We start from the raw sequence: 22,761 nt of genomic DNA, 5'->3' as shown, positions 1-22,761 counted from the left end.
ATAGAGCTTACTTTAAGAGCTCTGTTCTTGACACAATGAGATGATGAAAAGCAATGAGAAAATTCTAATCAGAGGGATAAATAATACTTGTCACCCTTTCTGTAGACTCAGAGAGGTCTCAGTTACTAAGACTTACAGACTAAAATTCCATGTGATGTAAGAGACAGAAGAACTTCATAAACCAGCATAAAACCCATTCAGAGAATTCAAGACATGTAAAGACTAGAATATAGCACTTTTCATATTTATTTGAGTAACTAAAAGCAGGCACTGTGCATTTGCACCTATATTTGTGCTAACATGGTAAGTCCGTGAGGTTGATCCACATTTTTCCCCTTAGTCACTGTGCTGACCTCTACTAGGAACTTGGCAGAAAAACAGAATGTAGAGCCAAACGTGAAATGAAGGCCTAGAGTCACAGCCTCTAGCTGCTGGTTCACCTGTTACCGAGCTAAAAGTCACCCACAAACAGCACTGATATTAAACATGTCATATAAACATCTATAAAGCCCATTGAATTCAACCACCTTTACAACATTTAACTAATTAAAATAAACAGTAGTCTTCTGAAGCCAGACCTATATTACTAGTCCCATTTTACAGATCCAAGGACAAGGACAAAGGAACTAAATCAAAGGGTAAGGGATTGGCCCTTCACCATGTGGCTTAGTCCCAATCATAACAGCAGCTGTGACACTAAGCAGTCAGAATTCCCAAGGTCCCATGAAACACAAATCTTGTTTTTATGGGAAGGACCTACTCCTTCCTGGAGGACAAACCAAGATTCCAAATCTACAGATGGGACTATGGGAGAGCTTCAGAGTAAGAGACTGACAGATTGGTAGAAGAGAAAAAAATATATGTAGGCACAGTTACATACATATACCTTGCGTTATCTATCTCCTTTCATGGAGGCATTTTATTATTTTTAAAGATTTTACAGATTCATTTGAGAGAGAGAGAGAGAGAGCGCAAGAGCTTGAGCACACAAGCAATGGGAAAGGCAGGTAGAGGAAAAGGGAGAAGCAGGCTCCCTGCTCAGCGGGGAGCCTGATGCGGGGCTCGACCCCAGGACCCTGAGCTGAAGGCAGACACTTAATCGACTGAGCGACCCAGGCGCCCCTCAGGGAGACATTTTAAATCAGGGAAACAACTCATAGGGTATATTTTTGAAAAGGAGGGTACTTTTACCCAAAAGGAAACACACAGAAAACTGTATTCCCTACCATGAGTCTGAAACAAATTGATAGGCTGAGGTTGAAAGAGCTGGCTTTACTTTAAGGGCCTGTGTACCAAAATGACCAAAAATTATAAGCCTACATGAGCTATCACAAAACTTTTGAATTCCAGAAAGATATTTAACTAAGAGAAAAAAGAAATAGTTCAAAGTTTCCTGAAGAGTTTATGGCTCTTCATGTATAGGAATTGACACTCCCTGGGAACTTTCTGGAGATCAATTAATACTAACAATAAAAGAAGTCTCAGATCTCTAACATCCACAAAGTTATTTAAATAGAACATCAACATTCTGTATGTTCATATGTCTGACACTAAAGAAGAGAATTCCTTAAAAGACATTCTTTTCACAGCCCATGAAAGACAAAAAAAATCTGAGTGGATTACCCCTTCATATGCCTCGCTACTCATGATGTTCATGCCAATTTCTCCTATCTCTTCACTGCACTAAACCATTATCTCCTAAATTTCCATGTAAGCTCAAACCTAAGTCAAACAGTAGTTCATCCTATTTATTTACATCTACAAAATAATAATGTTTCTATAGAGTGGTACAAGTTAGAATAAGAGTAAACACACAAACCCTTCTGTTATATTTACTGCCTTAATCACAAAAATAGATTCATCAGGGAATTATGCCAAGAGAGCTCTTACTTCAATGCATGCCTGGCAAAATCTGATTTATCTTCCTTATAGGCAGTACAAAACTAGAAGCTCGTTGAATTATGCTCCTTTGGAAGCAAATTATAGAACAAAGTGCAGTGTCAAAAAGGAACTAGGGATCCAATGTGAGAAATCCAACCTATCATTAGGCAGAGAACAGAAGGGAGTGTCTAGTAACAGAGATGCCAAATGATTTAAACAGTGGAGTTGAGATCTGGGCTCCTGATCCCCCCATCATTCAGGCTCTCAAAGAGTGTCATTCACAAAGCTTAAACCTAACACTTCAGTAGGGAAATCAAAGTGTTTAGTGACAAAGTTCTGGAATGCTTTAACTTGTGTAGGCATCAAAGCCTGGCACCTTAGCTATTGTCACCTTGCTTTGCTGGGCTCATCTGGAAAGGTGGGTGAAGAATGCCAAGCTGATGACAGTGGAGGCAGGAATGAAAAAGGTAGTGTAGGCTAAAGGTGTACTTCTGGGACACCACAGGGCACAAATCCCAGTAGGAAAGCCATCAACAGCTGACTTAAGTGAACCAATATGGATCGTGTATAAATCCTCAGAGATGAAAGAACTTAATGAACATCAGATCTTCAAGTAACTCCAAACTCCTCACTATAGCCCACATGATTTGACCCTGCCTACCTCTCCAAACCTTTGTCATGCCTTTCTGCCCTCATTCACAGCTCCCAACTACCCTGGCCTTGTGCATGTTCCTAAATGTACCACATCTGCTCCTCCCCACCATGGACTGAACACCTATGAGATGCCATGATTTCTTCTAGGCACTGGATATAGCAGTGAACCAGACTGACAAGATCCCTCCTTCAATATACTGGCATTGTGTTCCAATTAGGAAGACAGAAAATATACAAAAACACAGTAAGAATGTCACGTTGAGAAAGTGGTATGAAATGGGCGCCTGGGTGGCTCTGATGGTTAAGCGTCTGCCTTTGGCTCAGGTCATGATCCCAGGGGCCTGGGATGGAGCACCATGCTGGACTCCAGGCCCAACAGGCAGTCAGCTTCTCTCTCTCTCTCTCTCTCTCTCTCTCTGTCTCTGTCTCTCCCCCTGCTTGTGCGCGCGCGCTCTCTCTCAAATAAATAGAATCTTAAAAAAAAAAAAAAAGTGGAAAAAGAAATTAAACCATAGTATGTGATAAAAACTACTGAGAAGGACCAACATAGGTAGGTTGAGGAAGGCCTCTCTCAAAAGGGAGACATATGAGATGAGCTCTTTCATCAGAGTTGAGTCTAGAAGTCTATAAATCAGAAGACTACAAATCAGACACACAAACACATGAGCAATTAAGAAGTCCTACCTTCAAACACAGGCATCAGTGATGCCCACCAGAGACTTGTTGAAAAGTTATATTCTAGAGGAGTTTGCTTCCTTTCCTCAGGCATTCATAGACATGAAGTCTATGTCAAGAGCTATTTAGCACAGCTGAAATCGCCTGAATCTTTCCCATGTTTTCCCACACAACACTGAGAATGCCCCATCGTTTATGGCTGCTCCCCCCATGCCGTCCATCTCTGTTGCCCCAACCTGGTTAGGAAGCAGCTCCTCCTAAACATGTCACTAAAACATTGACTGCTCAGTCTTGCAAACAGAAGGCTACCTTCCTAAAATTCACATAGCAGGAGATAACCACACCATAATCCTGTTGCCATGTACCAGCCTTTGGTTGAGTTATGTAAAAGGTAAGTAATCATTAAAGCAGGACAGGAAACAAAAGAGTAACACTTTAAAAAGATCATTTGTGTTTGGAAAACTTGAAGGGAGAAAAGAGCAAGGTTCAGGAGGTCCTGCTACTCTGTGAAAGGTCAGGGTTCAGAGTTCTCTATAAAAATAACAGAAAAATCACTTCTGTTTTTCATGTTTTGTTTCCAGTAGCACTGCAGTAAACCTACACACACATAAATGTTTTTGTACAACTTTCTTTCGCTAGAATAAATTCATAGAAATAGAATCTCTGAATGAAAAGGTATAAATACTTTTAATATGTATTACCTTAACTGTCACCTAGAAGATCTTTATCAGTTTACATTCTCACCTACAATGTTTCAGTATGCCTGTTTCTAGGGGTCCTAAGGCATTATTATTTTGAAATTTTTAATAAGCAGTAAACAGTATCATGTCTATTTGGCTTTAAGTTGCATTTTTTTTTATTATTAATGATATCGACCTTTTTCTAAATGTTTATTGATCCAGTGACTTTATTAAGGGCCTAGACCTAATAATCATTCTTCTGGCAGGCAAGCAGACCAAAAATAACAGCTAAATAATAAGACATATCAAAGACAGCCTTCTCTGTTTTTAAAGATAAATATAGCTCTACATCTATTAAGGTGTTTCTGTATTTATTATCCAGGTATCTTTCATGAAACTTAATGGGGATGAAAAATATTATTGAGATAATAAACCCCTATGAATCTGGGCAAGGATAAATTATATTGGGAGGCTACTTTAGAACCACAAATGAAAACAGCTGAGAAGGAAATGATGTAATCCCGCCCTCACCTGATCTGTAAGCTCCATGAAGGTAAACACTGTATCTGCCTTATTTATCAATGTATGCCCAGCACCTGGCAGGACTAGTGCTTAATACATATTTGTTAGAACTATTTTCAGGCTGGTGGCCAAAGGACTTGAAGGCACCCGAGCTTCAGAATATGTACCCCACTGATTTCAAAATATCCCACCCAACCCAGTGAGTGCTGTGGCATTTTGGAGGCATCATATAAATGTTTGTGGCTGCCAGAGTCCACACAAGAGTCATTATTATTACCTTGATCTACTTTACAGGGATGTTGTAAGGACAAAGTGAGGAAGAGAGTGAAAAAGGCTCTGAAACCTACCCAGTGCTGTGCACAGCAGGTTGGTGGTGGTGGTAGTGATGATGATGGTGAAGAGAAGGAGGAAGAAAAATTTAAACAGAAGGCTCAGAGAGGCAGATGTGAGGATGAGATGGCATGGAATGGTATCAGTGAAGCAGATAAGCAATCAAGCTTTTGGTTGTGGTATTCCATGAGCAGTGTGCTGAGAATCCATCTACCCTGAGCCTGGGTGGGCAACGCAAGATGCGCACACAGGGTAAGAGGGTAAAGTCCTAAAAACCAACTTTGAGTTGTAGGCCATGGCTGTGGAGCTCTTATTAATCAAGACTTCTATTTTATAGATTTCCTCTCTGTCTAGAGTATTCTGCAGCTTCACCAGGATGTGTATTTGTATGGACTTAGTTTTGCTTCTCCTTTTGAAAGGCGCTCTGACTCCCGAATCTGTTTCCGATCTCTCGATTTAAGGGGCAGCAGGAAGTCAGTGATTAGCAGAACTAAGCATTGTTGGGCAAGCTTCATTAGGCTCAGCATTCTGGAAAAAAAAAAAAAAAGGCACACTTGGAGGCTAGTATTGAGGTCTGTGGTAAAGGTGAAGCTCTGAAAGCAGCTGAGGTGGCATTTCTAGGAAGACCTGACGGGGAAGACTCATGCTCTGGTAATTCCCCATTGAGCAGACTGGCATGTACCAGGAGGGAGCCCCATGCCTGAGCTGCATCAAGGAGAGAGAAGAGGAAGGATGAAGAAGGCTTGCACATGCCTGCACAAAGCAGAGTAGTCTCCTCACCCAGGTGATTACTGGATCGGTTCTCTGTTACAGACAAGAGGAAGGCTTAGAAGCCTGTGCCCCCGTGACTTAACAGTTCTGTTCTCTCATAGTTCTGCCACTCAGAAGCAAAACCAAACACCAACCTACCCAACTATATGTAACATAGAATCTCAATTATGAAAAATGGCAGTAACCACTAGAAAAAACCCTGCTACTAATGCTCCATACTCTCCAGACTCCTGTGCTACCAGCTCCACTACAGCCTCCCCTCAAACCAGCACCTGTTGCCATGGTAGCTGTTTTCCCCTCCTAGGAAGGGCACGCTCCAAGCCATTATGAAAATAAAAAGCTTTTATGTTTCATGACCACCTCCCCTCCAGCTTCTCTCTCTGTCTCGTCCACTTAAATTCTAGGTAGCGCACACAACAGAAATTGAAATGTGGGTATTCCAATTATAGCAATGACCAAAAAGAAAAAAAAATTAATAATCTGTTTCCAGACAGAGGGGGAAAGGAAACAACTGTTCAAAGCAACAGTGTGTGTGATTGAGTTAGGGGGGAAAAAAAAACAATGAAAAGTAATTAAAGAAAGACATTCTCTGAAGCACATTAGATGTGACAAGCACCACTGTGTGGTGGGATGCTGGGGAAAGAGAAGGGGGAACAATCAGTAGCAATGATGAGTAATAACAAAGAGATCCCTCAGGGGGCTGAGAAAACATTCTCCTTCTGTTAACAGAAACCAAAGGAAGGAGAAGGACTATCTGGAGGCCCAACCAAGCACATATTTAAGCACTACTCCCCTGGAGAGAAATCACGGGTGGTATGTAAGTCACAATCCTACACCATGGGACTGGTTGGTATCTAGCACTGAACACAAAATGAAAAAATAATGAGAAAGAAATGAGGAATGTTGTATCAGGATTGGAGCAATTTTCGGTATTGTCCATATCTCTAAAAATGCATCCCCCTGCTGGCACTCACTCTCATTCTTTCTTAACTCTGTTGTGATTGTCCACAGGTGAGGTGTCTTGGCTCATAACTCACTCCCAGGGATGCTTCCAAAATGAGGTATAGCTTCAGACCTTTATTGCAAGCCAGAAAAAGGAGGTACATGGATCGGTTCATATCAGCAGAAAAGAGAAGCAAAGGTCAAGCCTACAACAAAAATGTAGAGATTTCATATCCTACCTATGAAGCTAAGGCAATTGCCAAACTGTGACAATTCTGGTTCTATATACAAACTTAAATCTGGAAGAAGGAAGGTTAACCCCCAAAACTTGGACCAATGGAGATGATGAAGACTAAAATTGATAGGAAGTGAAACAAATGATGTTCAGCTATAAAATGCTACACCTAAAAGATACCAGCCTAAAACCACTTTCACAAAAGAGAAGTTCAAGGAGAAAAAAAGTCTGCATCATTCAATGCATTAGTGCTGTACCAGGACTGGAGGTGCCAAGGGCAAGGCTAATGACAGGAAGTTCTTTTGTTAGTTTTTCATGTGATGTGGGCCATGGTGTTGGGCTCTTGGTCATAATTCAAGAGTTTCTCATTATAGATTTTTCTCTTTGTCCAGAATGTTCTCTATATGATGTGTATTTATGCAGACTCAGCCTTCTTTCTCCTTTTTAAAGTTGGTCTTGATTAATGGATCTGAGGTTTCACTTACCTAAATTTAAGAAAATTCTCAGCCATTATCTCTTCAAATGATCCTTCTTATTATTCCATCTCACCTTCTCTATCTCCTACAGACATATTTTTGACCTTCTAATTCTGTCTTTCATGTATTTTCAAATATTTTCCATTTCATTATTTCTCTGGATTGCATTCTGGCACTTTTTTTAAGGTCTATCTTCCTGTTTGGTAAGTCTCTCATCAGCTTTGTTTACTCAGGTATTTATTTCATCAACTGAGTTTTTAACTTTAATTATTTTTTATTTCTCTAAGTACTACATGCTTCTTTCAGCTCTGCCTGTTCTTTTGGTTTTAGTCCCTTTATATGTTTTTCATTATTTTCAACAGTTATTTTTATGGTTTCTGTGGTTTTCCTAATTACTGTTTTATTATTTGGAGTTCATGGGTTTTGATATTTCCGTACATTGTTGCCATTGGTCTCTGGTTGATAGTGGATTGTTTTCTTGTGTGTTTTTAATTTTGAATTCATCTGCAGAGGAGCTCTATTTACGGAAATCATAGGTGCCACAGGTTGAGTACATATTCTCTGGCCAGTGCTCAAGCAGTATCACTGAGGTAAAGGTAGAATAAATTTAAATGTGGCTATAAATTCCCTTACAGATCCCAGGCTGAGATAGAAAAGTAAATTCCCTGTTGTATCCCTGTACTAGAGGGCTGTTGTTTTTTAAATCTAGTCCAGATTTTCAATGACAGTGAAGCCCCTCTAGGATCTGATTAAGGCAGGGGTTTCAAAGCTAACTCTAGCCCCTTCTACCCTCAAGTCATCTCCAGGTCTCACTAAGAGTCCCACATGATTTTAAAGCCCAAGTTAATGGACACCGATGACTCTGCATTCCGCTACATCCACCCACCTAAAACAGCACCATTGCCAGCAAGCCCTATTAATTAATTCTCTAGGGAAATGTAACTTTTGCTTGATTTACTACTTACTACCAGTGAGGACTCAGACTCTATTAGAGTTGATTTCAACTTGAGTTAAAATTGTTAAGTTTGCCAATTATTTTTGTTTGGAACATATGTGAATAATTTCTCTTCAGCAGAAAAGACAATCTCAAAAGTTAAGATCTTATTACCCTGTAGAGCATTAGCCAGTTTTAAATCTAACTTAGTGATTATATTTTCAGAGTTCTTTCTATCATTCACTCTATAAATAAGTTTCTATTATCTTTTGAACTGACTTATATTTTCTACTGGTAATCTCATAAATCTTTGACATGTGCTCATTCTACACTTTCATAAAAGTTACACCAAAATAAATTTTCAGATTATACATTAACTCTATTTACTGAGAGTCTATCAAGTTTAAGGCTATGTGTTAACTTCTTTATGTTATACTAGTAAATTCAATTCCCACGAGTGGGAGGTTATTATTGCAATTTGACAGATGAGGAAATTGAGGCTCAGAGAAATTGAGTAATATGTTCAAGGTCATCTAGCTAAGAACACACAGAGCCATGATTTAAATTCTTGTGCTCTCTTCACAATAAACTGAATATTCTTTTCCTATAACATCTGCCTATTGGTAGTATTACCTAAGGAGTTTTTCCTTCCCTTTTTTTCTAGACAAAATGATCCAGCTAATGTAGATTTAATACATACTAGCTTTTGAAGGTAGATAATTCAATCCATTGTCTCACGCTGACCTCAGTCACCTAAACCTCCTGATTGTTTCAGTAAACTGGTTTTAAGTCAAACTTAAACTCACCATGAAGAGTAAAGTAACTATAAAAAATATAGCAAATTTAAAAAATAAAAAAATTGCCTTATGATATTGTTAAACTGAGACTGGAAACCATATGCTTAGAAGAAATCCACACTCAAAAGGAAATACAACAGGTATGCTATCCAATGAAAAGATCAAGTAAGTCTATATGGTTTGAACCTGAACATTGTAATTTATAGTCAAATATACAAGCACAATTCTAGAACGAAGAGTTGAGCCAACTTAAAATGAGAATTTTGAGTTCTAAATTACTTAGGTTTTCAAATTAAAAAGAAAGACTGAGAAAGGGCTATGAACGAACAGCTCTTCTGAACAATAAAAAATAAGTAGAAATCTGAGAAGTTAGGAATTCAAGTCTGAACTACCATTTTTTTAAAAATCGAAATTCTACAAAAAGCTATTTTCAAAAATCTCCAGATTTTTATCATTTATAAAAAAAATACGTCCCACTAAAGGGGTCACCAAATCATCTATGTTGGAGATAACTGAGTAACAAAAATCCTAGATGTTAATAGGCAACATAATGGCAATATTCAAGTTAGTTCTGCTTAGGTAGAATTCATCGAATTCTCAGGTACTATTTCTGTACAGTCAGGTTCATTTGCTTTAGTACATTAACAGGGAAATTTCTTCCACTACTTGCCTTGTAGTCAGGTATACTTTTCTTAAGAATAGCTGCAATTAGTGTATTTATTAGAAAGCTATTTTGTAATTTTTATTTTAACTAGGATAATAGTTCTCAGAGTGTGGTCCATGGACTCCTGGTAGGTTTCCAAGACCTTTTCCAGGGCCCTGGGATGCAAAAACAAGGGTCAAAGAAACTGCTGTGGCCTTAGAATTAATCCAGACAATGGCCCCAGGCTATACCAACAGCCATTGTAGTCTTTACCACCACAAACTAACAGATTAAGAAAAACAAAACAAAACAAACCCAGTTTTACATAAATAAATAAATACATAAATAAATAAATAAATAAATAAAGCCTTAATAAGGGTGCCTGGGTGGCTCAGTGGTGGAGCATTTGCCTTTGGTTCAGGTCTTGATCCCAGGGTCCTGGGATGGAGTCCCATATACGGCTCCCAATAGAGAGTCTGCTTCTCCTTCTGTGTATGTCTCTGCCTCTGTGTCTCTCATGAATAAATAAATGAAATCTAAAAATAAAAAAATAAAAAAAATAACCTTGATAAAATTAAAAATTTTTATTAAATCTTGGCCTTTCAGAACACATTTTTTTTAATACTGTAATGAAGTCAGAAATATGCATAAAGCACTTCTGCTGCATACCAAAACTGACTTGAGGGAAACCAGCTGTGCAACTGAGTCGCAACTAAACCAACCTATTTTTTTTTTTTTTTAACATAACATACCATTTTAACTTGAAAAAACAATTGACAAACTATGGTTATTCAGACTTCAATATCTGGCACCTATAATCTCAGAAATGAACCAAATAATTCTGTTGCTTCAAGGAAAACTGATAATATTTGTTGCAACAATAAAATCCATTCTTTCAAGCAAAAAAAGTATAATTTTAGACAACTTGGATGGGCCACCAAGGGCTTGGCAGCTTCCCAACACTTAATAACTATTTTTTAATGAGATTGCTGGTGATGCTAACAAATGTGATTTTTAAAATATTTTATGATGAAATGTGGACACATTGGAAGATTTGTATAACTTCCTTAACTAATACTTAACCAAGTGACCAATACACGTTAAAAAATCATGCATGGTGGGTACAAGAGCCAAAGAGCAAGGTAAGCCCATAGAGGTTTCAGTGCAATTTTGTATGAAAAGCTCACTGATAGGATTTCATTCTCCACACTGAAATACATTTTTAAAAAATTATCACTTGGTGAGTTTTGGTGTATTAACAAAAAAGAGTATCCAAAATTATCTAAAAAGGTTAGTAGAAATATTTCTTCCTTCTTCAACTGCATAGATTTGGTGGCCTGATTTTGTTCAGATCCTTCAATAACAAAATGTATGACAATGGATTTAATGAAGAAAACACTATTATCTAATTACCTTCTGCTAAGTCAGACTTAAAGAGATTTTCAAAATGTAAAATGCCATTTAATGAGTTTATAAATAGATCTTTAATTTTTTCAGCTTTAATTTCTAATTCTGTCAATACAGATACAATTCAAACAAAGGCTGATGGAGCCTTTAGTAATTTTATGGGTGTGGAGAGGTGCTGAGACCACAAAGTTTTGGAAATGCTGAGCCAATAAGATGGTACCTTGGACAGGGTTTCTTAGGGGTTGATGAAAGCGTTTAAAAATAGACTACAGAGTTGATCTTTACATAACAAAGTCAGTGTACTAAACACTACTGAATAGTATGTTTTAAAATGGTTAAGTTATGTGAATTTTATCTCAATAAAAACAATGTTTTAAAAAAAAGAAATATAATACTTGGGAATGACAAGTCAAGAGTCCCACTGATTGGGCATGTTGTCCTTTCACATTGTGAAGACCAAGCACCATGGGATCACCTCAGTCCAAAATTACCTTAGGTTATTTCTGTTGCACATGAAATTTAAATATTCCAGGAAGCTCTTTTCTTGAAAGAAGTGAAGATCATGACCAAATTTTTACAGTTTGTCTCAAAATCCCAGGTTTTATTATTTCCCTGTCATCTCAAAACGATAAAGTTAACCATTCCGTCAACAGCCAATACTATAGTCAACTACTTCTTGGCCTATCCTAAGTACACAGTGGCCCTACTTGCCATACTGTGATGGGTCAGGAAAACAAGAGTGAGCCAAAATTGTTAAGTGGTCCCTGTTCTCATAGGGCACTCAGTGTAATAGAAAGATCAACAGTAATCAGATAATGGCACAAATTTAAGAAACCATACATTTGTGAGGAGTGTTTTAGAAAAGAAAGTACAATGTCAGACGCATGCAAAATAAGAGACTCAGACTAAAGTAAAGACCAAAGGAGTCCCAGCTTCATCTGGGAGCTTGTCAGAATTATCAGATCTCAGGCCAATCAGAGAAAAATCTGCAATTTTAACAAACTTCCAGGTGATTTCCTGTTTAAGCAGCATTTACTATTCTAAAAAAACAGGTAGGGGTTAATTACAAGAAGGAGTAGTATTCTGGCAGAGGTAACAAACCAAGACTCTACGGCCAGAGACTGGAGGGCACATTTGAAGAACTCAAAGAAAGCTACAATGGCTAGGCTGGAGTGTGCAGATGGCACGGTGAAGGACATTTTAGGGGCTGGCATATATTAAATCTAGTCATGAGTAAAAGAGGGGTTAGAAGGGACTGTAGTCTCCTGAACCCTATCAAACAGGCTTTTCTGGCACTAAACTGCTTTCAAAACAAACACAACAGTTAGATACTCATCCTTTTATAGTTGCTGAAGGGCAAATTCCTTTAATTCCAATGTAACAACCAAGTTCTTACAGCACAAGTGGTAACAGCTCTGGTTCCCCATGTAGAAACAACATGATAGCCTTGCAACACCTTAATCTGTGTGTGTCTAAGAAATATTATTAACATCTCCATGCTCTGGAGGGCACTCATTGCCAGGAAGATCTGAATTCTAAAGAGGTAGTGATCACACTCTGGATTCTGCATAAATCTTAACGTACAGTGTACCTGAGTCCTCTGATAGCAAATGTAGGTCACAATGCCATTGACCTTGGTGAATACTTTATCTAGTGCTTGGGAAACTTAATGGAATGTGACCCAGCAAGCCTATAAAAAATCTATAAACTTCATTGCAGGAGTTGAACCAAAAATATAGCACAAAAGAAAAAAAATGAGACAGAGAAAAAGAAACTGAGGCAAGAGGGGAGGCTGTGGGGTGGGGATGGGGGCTCACAAGACAGCACACACCCGCACATATAAGCGTTAGCAAAAGTCAGAGCAGGATCCCAAATTAAACGGTGGCTCCAGGCATGCATGGATGTCTGAGCATGGGAAAAACCTATCGTGCCCAGCAGTGCCTTCTATATTGACTAAAACAAGTTATTTGGTTCCAAGACCCCCCAGTGAGAGGGAAAAATCAAGATGTGCACTTAGGCTAGAGAAAACAATTTATACTGGAAGCATCTCAGTAGCAGTGTAAAGTGCTAGGAAAGGCAAGAAATATCTTGATTAACACAAGGAAAGCTGGCTCAATCTCCACGTAATAAGCCCTAGAAACAATGTCCAAGGCGAAGGGAACTCGGTTAGGATTTATGGCTCTGTGTTAATTTCTCACATTCTCATCACTTTGGGGATCTAGGTGTTTTGACAAAAGTTGCCTGTATGATAAACAAAAAATAAAGATGGAGGTCCAAATTCATTTCCCCCATAGTCAAAATTTTACATAAATTAGAGACAATGGGGTTTGTATCATTTTAGTGGCCCGAAAGGGGATGAAGTTTTCTAGTTCGCTGAATGGCTATATCCAGCTTTATAATTCTTTTCCCAGACACTCTGAAGAGAAAATATTCTTCTAAAAAAACCAGGATCAACTTCCTGGTCTTTTATGGTCAGTAGAAACCACATGAGCACCCACCATATGGAACTCCATATGGCCAGCTCTGACAATTAAGACTAGGATGAAAACAAGAGTTCTGTCTTATTTCTCTGTGAAAAGCACTGATGGGCAATCTATCCGCCTTAAGAAGCTGAAAGTTTTCTTGCATGATAGAAACAAGTGTAGCCAAATATTTTAAATATTATAAGAAAGCATTAAAGAAGAATCATCATCATCATCATCATCATCATCACAACCAAAATGGTTTCAATGATTTGAATTTCAAGGCATTCTTTTGGTTAAGGAGGTCTGCTTCCTTCCTTGTATCCACAAGCCACTTTAGGGCTGAGACTCCTCAGCTAACTTTTGGCACTCACTCAAATTCAATTGAAAAGGATAAACACTTGGTTGAGCTGAACAAAGGCTTTGGGCACTCTGCATCTGCCACCACCAACCTCAAAGTCTGGGACAGGGACAGCCTGAACAGGATCTGGTTTTCACTACTGCCTATTTGGTTATGAAACTCAAACTGGTTACTTCACTTAGAAATTATTCATTATATGTAATTATAGTATTGCCCCTGGATACTTCTTCTAGGTGAATCTCCACCTTGCTGTCCTTCCTCTGCACTCCAACTACAGTGCTACCTTCACAAAAGTTATTATCTGGGAGACTCTTCCTTTGTGTCTTTTTTTTAACCAAATTAACTTCTACTGATTCCTTAGCTCACTCCCACCCCTCTTAATTAGGGATAGTTCCAGTACTCCACTGCACTTTATAGTTACATGTGTATGTGTAATTATCTGCTGAAGGCCTCCCCTACTCGCACCAGAAGAAGCTCTGTAAAGCACCTACAGCACAGCAGGTAGAGTAGGACCAATGATGAAGCAGACATTGGGCCTATCATCAAGGAGCTTGTCCTATAACAAAGTGGAAGAAAAACCAGTGAATTAAGGGTTTCAGAGGCTGTGACCATGCTATGCACACTGCACAGGGTCAGAGTGGGGAACAGCAATTTCTGCCTGTGCAGCATTTCAGAGAGATATGGACATAAGAAAAGACAGAGAGGCACATAGTGGGCCCTGCTGGTTACTCTCAGAGTATCAGGCCCTTGGCATAGAGTGGAGAGGCAAAGCTAGAGGGGAAGCAGTTTCCAGATCAAGCATCCCTTAGTGCCATGCTGCACGGTGCAGATGTCAGCTTCAAGTAGGGCAATGAAAAGGGCAGGGCTCCCTTTGGTTCCAAACAAACCTCCCTCTGGTTCTATGGAAATTTAGGCCATAATCCTTGCGCTGCTCTCCTGCCAAATTTCCTATAAGCAATCCATGCATTCTGCTCAAGGGAGTAACAAGGAGTGAGCAGCTTCTCCATGCATTCCAAATTCATGTCCAGAACCATCACAACTCAATCAGCACAGGGAGTGAGAATTCAGAGTCCACAGTTGGACACAAGCAGTCCAATCAGCCTCATTCTCATTTTCGTTTCTTTTTCTATTTTAATGGCATATGATGAAGAAACTTATCTTTAAAAATGCATCTAGATGGACTGGGCTGGTGGTGTGCTATCAGGGTCAACAACATGGACATCTAGATCCTGCCTTCAATAAAGTGAACATGGAGAGGGCTAAAGAGTCTCATCTTGGGAAACATTATTTGCTCTAAAATTATACTATAAGAACATCATGTGGAACGATTTAACACGGGTCTTCTGCAAATGAAGTCTTTCAAGGCCTTCTAATGAGAGAGGGAAGTCCCAACACGTAAGACTAGATAAAGATATACTGGATCTGAATTAAGTAAGATGCAAGAGAACAGAAAGGGCAGATTCTTTTCAACTAAAGTGATATTTAAAGAGAACCTACAATGTAGCCAACAGACTAGAGACTGGGGACAGACAAGTCAGACTTGATCTCCTACCCCACAAAGAACACAAGAGTGGAAAGGAGAAAGGGAGACAAAGATAAATTTTGCCATGGCAAAAAATGATCACTGGACCAGTTACTGGAGAGTACACTTGAGGCAAAAATAAAATTGAATTTTAGATGTATTTCCAAATGGTAAATCTGCCTCCTTAGGAAGGTGGCTATTGTCTGTGCCTTAGGATCACTAATCATGTAAACTAGACCATATCTGGGAAACAATGTAGCCTGTGACTAAGGTGGTGGGGGGTAAGAAAAAGAAAAAACCTCTAGCTCTAGTTTACCTAATGTGCATTAAGGATAAGGACTGCCTTCAGCTGGTGGATATACATGCTGCAGGGGTTCTTAGTAATTATAACTTACTGATGTGGTCCAGGAAAATGTAAACTGAACAGTGATGACCCTTTATCTTTAGGAATACAAAAAAATATTTAGCTATGAATAACCAAATAAAGGTAAGCAACACAGTAGAAAAAGAACCATGGGAAAAACAAGATAACTTAGACTTTTATGATTGGAAAAGGAATATTCTTTTTTATGAAAATGGAAAGGAAATAAGTAAAATACAAGGAGGGGTTTCCTTAAACTAAGCTATAGATCCATTTCCATTATCTTGGTTTCAGATCTATAATGAATGCTTATATGGAGGTAGAATGTAGTATGAAAAAAAAAGCATATAATTCAGTATTGCACTAAGTATTAAGCATTCCCAGGAAAACACCTAAGAGTTATTGCGGTATGAGCTGCCATTTTCGAGCCTTTACTCCATACCAGAAAGTGCGACATGCACTTTGCACTCATCAACATACTTACTCTTCACAACATGACTCTGAGGTAGGTCCTATTATTCTCCCTATTTTATAGATGAGGATACAGAAGTCCAGATGTCAAGAGACCCCCCAAATTCATTTTCCACTGGTGTAACTGGAATTTGACCTCAGATCTATCTGATTCCAGGGCTTCCACTCTTAAATGATGTGCCATTTTCAAAACATCAGTGGAATACTGATTACACGGTCATTACCATTTCCTATTCCCCAAATAGCAGGTTTAGATTTTCAGAGTTCAATTTTGGTTCACTGTATAAGGTGTGAGCCCTAACTAAGACACACCCAGGGCTTCTGTTCTGATCACAGCTTGTTCCTTCCAGTCTTCTTTGCTAGCTCCTTCTTTCCCTACCTCCCAACACTGTAGTGCTCAGGACTGTCATCTCCTCTACCCAAAGATGTGTTCTCCGTGATTTCATCAACTCCGTATTGATATATACGAAAGAAAAATCATCTCTATGCTCAGAGCTCTCAGCAGAACTCTTGACATGTTCATCCTGACACCAACACTCTATCTCATCAATACAACATAACTAGACCTCCCTGTCTTCTCTATCTATGGAAAGCCAAAACCTCAGGTGTCATCCCTGATTCCCCTCAGATGCAGCATCAAGCCCATCAGTTACGTCTGCTGGCCTCGTCTTCAAAGTTCTATCTCAAATTTGACAACTTTTCCTCACTCCCGACATTACAATCCTTGTTTCGGTCTACTGCAGTAGTCTTCCAGCTGGCTTTCTAAAGTCTACTCTCACCCCCATTCAGCTTACTCTCCAGGGATCAACAAAGCTTGGCTAACTTAGAGAAAACAACAAAAACATGTATCAGTCACCCTTTCAGCACTATGATAGCTTCTCATTACAACCAGAACATAATACTTCTCCCCATGGCCCCCCAAACACTGCCTCTGCTTAGCTCTCCAAATCCAACCCATATCATTCTGACCTCACCATTCCTGCAATTAGCCAAAGTGTGTTTCCATGTTGAGCAGGTTCCTTTCTCAGGGCATCTGTACCTACTACTCCTTCTACCTGGGAAAGTCTTCCTCTAACTCTTCACATGGCTTTATTTTTTCACTTCAGGTAGGACTTAAGTGACATCTCCTCTGATCACCTGATCTAACAGCTTCTTGCATACTCCAATCATTCTAACTGTAAGCCCTTCCCTGAAAGCACTTAACACTCCCTGAAATTATTTTCCTGATAAGTTTAGTCTGCATTTTCATACCATATTTTTAAACAAAACTGCTGTATTTACAGGACATTGAGTAGTTGCTCAATGAATATTTGTAAATATCTGTCTGTCTCCTCAAAGTTTAAGTTCCAGGAAAGCATGGACTTTGTCTGATTTGGTCACTGCTACATCACCATGCCTAGAACACCATCTACATGTGACAGGTACCCCAATATTTCAATAAGTGAAAGGATCCTATCAGTCCTACATAGATCAGGCCAACTCCCTTCTCACAGGTAATAAGAACAGGCGCTCTCCTATTGGAATTGCCATCTGAACTCCTACTGGAGTAGTGCACAGTGCCCCACTGTCCAGAGCTAGGTCATGCTCCTAAGGCTTCACATGAGCTCTTCCCCATCCAAATGTCCTGAGCCTAAGTGACAGCTGACCTTGTCATTTAAGAGGGGAGAAGAGAATGTAAGGTAATATCAGCCCAGGTTTTTGGTGATGGGAGAATTCTTTATCTTACCTCTACGTCTAGATTCTGTCCAGGCCCTAGAGAGCCTGCATCAAACAAATTCATTTTCCCTAGACATTTTGCACCATCGGATCAATTTCACAAAGACTAAACTAAGGCCATAGGGACAGGAGTCCAAAGGCAAAGAAGTCCTCTGCATTCTAGTTCTATCCCAAGAAGCCACTGAAATGATGCAAGTACTTGCTCAGAGGACACACATGTTTTTGAAAAACATATTCAATATTCAATATTCATTTAATCCAGTCTGACAGTATAAGGGTTTGTATGGGGCCCATAAAACCAGGCTGGCTGTACTCTGTCTGGCAGGCCCCACAGGTGTTTTCAGTTAGATGTGATAATCAAATTAGCTGCACAGCACAGTTAACTCTGAAACGGCAAATGGAGCTTCCTGGGTGATCTCCCTGTCTGCCTTTCTCCCATGCTAAGTACAAAGATGTGAGGACCTTAGCTTGTAGCAAAGGCTCAAGTCAAGGCCAGAAAGCAGAGGTACCTTACAGGCATGTAGGAGTGATAACAGAGAAGGGTAAAGGGAGTAGGAGGTGGGTTTCTGCTGCAGCAGCAAAGATGCTTACTTCACAGGATAAAAAAACTGTTTTTCCCCCACAGGCTTACCTAACCTAACTTTTTTTGTGCAACTATCTAGATCCCCTGTGTTCTCCTTCCCGCCCACCCTTTACTCCTCCCTAGCTGACTTTGCACTCAGATGTGGCTAGGCTTCTTAGTACTCCAGAGTCTAAATTAAAGGAAGGAAACGACTTCTGCAGGACTAGTAATGAGAAACCAAGGAAAAATTAAATGTATGACAAATAAGATACTATGATAATCCGAGGACCTTTTCCATGGCCAATATTATTCCTGCCCAATTCAGCAGGAAATTACCTTTGGGGTCCAAATTTGCAGAGCATGGTAAGGAGATAATGTGCCTGACTGGAGAATTGGTTCCTTGAAATGAAAATGCCATGTCAATTTCATTTATTCTATTATGACTGACTGGCTTAAATGGCTCCACCACATCACCTATTCCACCAGTCAGTCATTGACAAAGTACTTAAGAAGCCCAAAGAATACAGTGGCTGCACAGGTCTCTAAGTCACTTTCCCAGTTCCTAAGCAGATCAACCCCACCTGTTCCTATTTTGCCACAGTGGCGCATACAGCCAGCTTTCAACTACTGATGTTTGGGGGTGATGGGAGGGGTGATGGCAATTTTCAATTATCCATGCTAAGCTGCAATAAACGCATTCCTGAAAAGTTCTCTCTAAGCCAAAGTTCTGTATGTGAAATCCCCTCTTCCACTGCCTGCTATGAAATTCCAGATGTAGCAGAGAGGGCTAATTAAAGACCGACTGAACCCATCTCTCTTTTCTCCAGCACTGCCAATCACTGTCCACAGCTGAGGGGAACAAGAGGAAGGACTCAGGTCTTCATACTAACAAAAAAAGCCCAAAAGGGGAATTTACATGCAGCCAAGGCCAGGATGAGGGTCAGGCAAGAGAGACAGGAGAGGGGATCATCTGCAACAAGTCTGAGAGTGAGCACCTCTTTTGCACTTCTTTAAATTTTGCATCTTTAAAGAGGTCCTTACTTTCAGGACTGTTAAAGATCACTGCCTCCTTAAATGCTGCACCCCAGGGGTCTCGCTTTGCCTCATCCCAGTCCCAGCCCTGATAGATACATGTTGGTGTCCAGGCTTACTTTACCTGCAGCTTAAACTCTTTTTTTTTTTTTTTCAGAGTTACCACAATGTTACTGGCCAGAAAATGCAGGAACCTAGTCTTTGTTAATACTTTATTTTTACTCTTCATTAGCTTTCTTGCTTCCTTCCTTCCACTTCCTGTCCCTTCACAACAGATAGGAGATGTAGTTACAGTGTTGATTCACCTCAATGATGTTAAACCTATGAAAGGCCATACAGAGACTAGTTTGCCTTTAGAGGCTGGTGGCAAAGCTGAGAGGCAATCAGGGCCTTACGGATATTCCTGGCCAACACTGTTGGGGAATGACAAATGTGCTCTGCCTGCACCCAAGAAGAGGAATCCAGGCACCAACTGCTAGAGCTCCTCTCTATCACTGAGAAACCGCAGAGCAGTGAGTGTTCCTGGCCTTAGACCCTTTCAGGGGAGGGGGAGTCTAGATAGCTATGGAGACCCAAAGTCTGAAAGACCCACTTCTCTTTGCACATTTTGTTTTAGAAATTCCTCACACCAGTTAGAAATTTCAGACTCATCCTCAAAAGATATTTGCACAAAGAAGTTGGCAGGGCCTTTGAAAGCCAGAAAAGGTGGCTCCACAGCTATGGTGACCTGTTGAAGATGGGAGTTCCTGGAGCCCAGTCATCTGCAGTGAGGCCTTCATGAGTTGTGTCTGAAGCTGCTTGGTCTCCAGGATATAGGGCTATTTTATGGAAGATGTGGAACAGGCCAAGAGTCTTTACATTTTACAATGGACAGGACTTACTAAGGCCCCCTTGATGAGGACAATCAGAAGGAGAGGTGTTAGAGTGTTTCTATGTCAGATCTGTCAGGGGGGTGCAACACCAGCTGGTCTAGCATCCTATGAAGAGATTCACCCCTTTGGTTCCTCGGTTCTTTTTTCTTCCCAGATATTCTAGACCTGCATTCTACAACCTCCATTCCAACCTTTGCTAAGCCTAAATTCTCCATTTTAAATCTTTTACATTTCAGGTTAGATGGTAATTTATCAACTCCCACAAACTTCATGCAGAGAACTTATAGCATCATGCAAAACCCAAGAGGTGCCACGTTAAGTATTCTGTATCATTATAGATCTATCACTCCAAATGAAAACTATGTCAGGCATATAAATGTTTTAGTCATTATGGGGAATTATTTGGCAATGTCTAAAAAGAAAAAAAATCAAGCTGGGTATAACCCTAAAATTCTACTGCCAGGTATATACATCTTGCCAAAATTCACATGTGTGCAAAAGGATGTCTGCAAGGATGTTCACTGCAGCATTGTTTATAATGGCAAAAAATTAGAAACAACTCTTAATGTCTATCAATAGGGGAAAGGGAATAACTAATATGTGGCATATTTATATAGCATTTAAAGGAATGAACAAGCACTTATCTCAAAAAGATAAAACTGAGTGACAAACACAAAGCTGAAAAATGAGAATACACTCTGATACCATTTATGGAGATTACGACATACTCACAAATACCAGATGACTATATTTGGACACAAAAATTCGATTTTAAACTACCAAAACATAGTTCAGAAGGAAACACATTAAAATTCATGTTAACTTTCCACTGGAGGGCAAAGGTAATGGAACTGGGGAGGAGCCAAAAGAAGATTTCAGTGTTAACATGAGAGAGAGAACAAATAGGCCAAAATGTTACCTGTGATAGAAGTATATATTCATATGCATGCATAAATATATACATGAAAAATTATACAAAACATACAAATACATTCCAAGGCACGTTATATTCCAAATGATTTTTGTACATTTTGCTCTAATTCCCAACCTCCCCGCCGCTCCCCCTCACCAAAAAAAAAAAAGAGAAAATTAAGAGAAAGGGAAGACATGTTTAGGAAATCACAAAGATTCCTTCACATCATCTTAGAGTACTTTAAAAAATTCTGTATATGTCAGGGGCTGATAGCAGATGAAAGGAAAGAGAAAAAACAGTTTAAAAAAATAAATATAATAGTAACTTTAAAAAATACATCTTTAATCAATCTTATTTTTATTTTATTTTAAAGATTTATTTATTTATTTATTCATGAGTGACACAGAAAAGAGAGAGAGAGGTAGAGACCTAGGCAGAGGGAGAAGCTGGCTCCTCACAAGGAGCTAATGCGGGACTCGATCCCGGATCCCAGGATCACAACCTGAGCTGAAGGCAAGTGCCTAACCACTGACCCACCGCCACCCAGGCATCCCTCAATCTTATTCTTAACAGCAGTTCCCAGACTTTGCTATAAATGCAAATTGCTTGGGGAGCTTACTAAAAATAAAATTCCCTGCCCTCTCTACTTAAATCCCCAACATGATTCAGGAGCGCCTAAATGGAGCCAGTGATCTCCTTTTTATACAAAAACCAAACATCCTTAATATAGTAGAGTTAACCCATTTTAAATGTACTGAGGTACCGTTAAAAAAACAAAAAGCAAACAAAAATTGCAATTTTAATGTGAAAGTCAATTCTTCCTAAGTAGATAGTTAGCAGCAATTCTTAAAAGAAAATTTTAATTTTGAGGATAAACTAAAATCATTCTTTCTATACAATGTTTATTTACATAACTCTATAAAATATAAAAAATATATATAAAATGCATATATTTTATATAAAATATAAAAATATAAAATGTTGATCCTGTAACACAGCAGTAATTTTTATGTACAACTGAAACATTAATGTTGCTCTAGCTAAAATTATGACAACTGTGTTCTAGGTAACAATGAACTTTAATGCAATGATTATAGTGTTATAATTAAAAGTCACCAAAGTAGAACAATGCAGCTTTAAGCTATCAAGGTTTTGTTATCCATTACCTAAGGCAGACCTCCTCTTCTCTTCCTGCTTCCTCTGCAAAGTCAGGACAACCCACTGGAGTTCCCACAGTCCCTACCTCACACCTGGGCAAAAGCACACAGATCCATGCTGTAGTTTACCTGTGGACGTGTCCACGTTCCCCTCTAGGCTGTTCCTCTTAACAGAAAAGGCATCGTGTTCACCTTTGATACCTGTGTCTAGCACCGTATCTGGCACGCTACAGGCACTCAATTAGTATCTCTTGAATGAGTTAGCGTGTCTCAACAGGTTTTAGCTTGAAGACATCCATGGAAAAGGAGTCTCTAGCACAGAGTCGGCAGACCTGTTCTCTAAAAAACCAGACAGTAAATATCTCAGGCTCTGAGAGCCATGTGG

At 39.4% G+C, this 22,761-nt stretch overlaps 1 protein-coding gene across 8 annotated transcripts in view; it reads right to left on the bottom strand.

The window, feature by feature from the left end:
- The window catches only part of ARHGAP26 (Rho GTPase activating protein 26), a 416,966-nt gene that overhangs the window by 113,301 nt on the left and 280,904 nt on the right, over positions 1–22,761 (bottom strand). The window lies entirely within an intron of this gene.

The sequence above is a fragment of the Vulpes vulpes genome, chromosome 2 (assembly GCF_048418805.1).
Source record: "Vulpes vulpes isolate BD-2025 chromosome 2, VulVul3, whole genome shotgun sequence".
NCBI lineage: Eukaryota > Metazoa > Chordata > Mammalia > Carnivora > Canidae > Vulpes > Vulpes vulpes.
The sequence above is the reverse complement of the archived record's forward strand: the minus strand, read 5'-3'. Positions and strand labels throughout refer to the sequence as shown.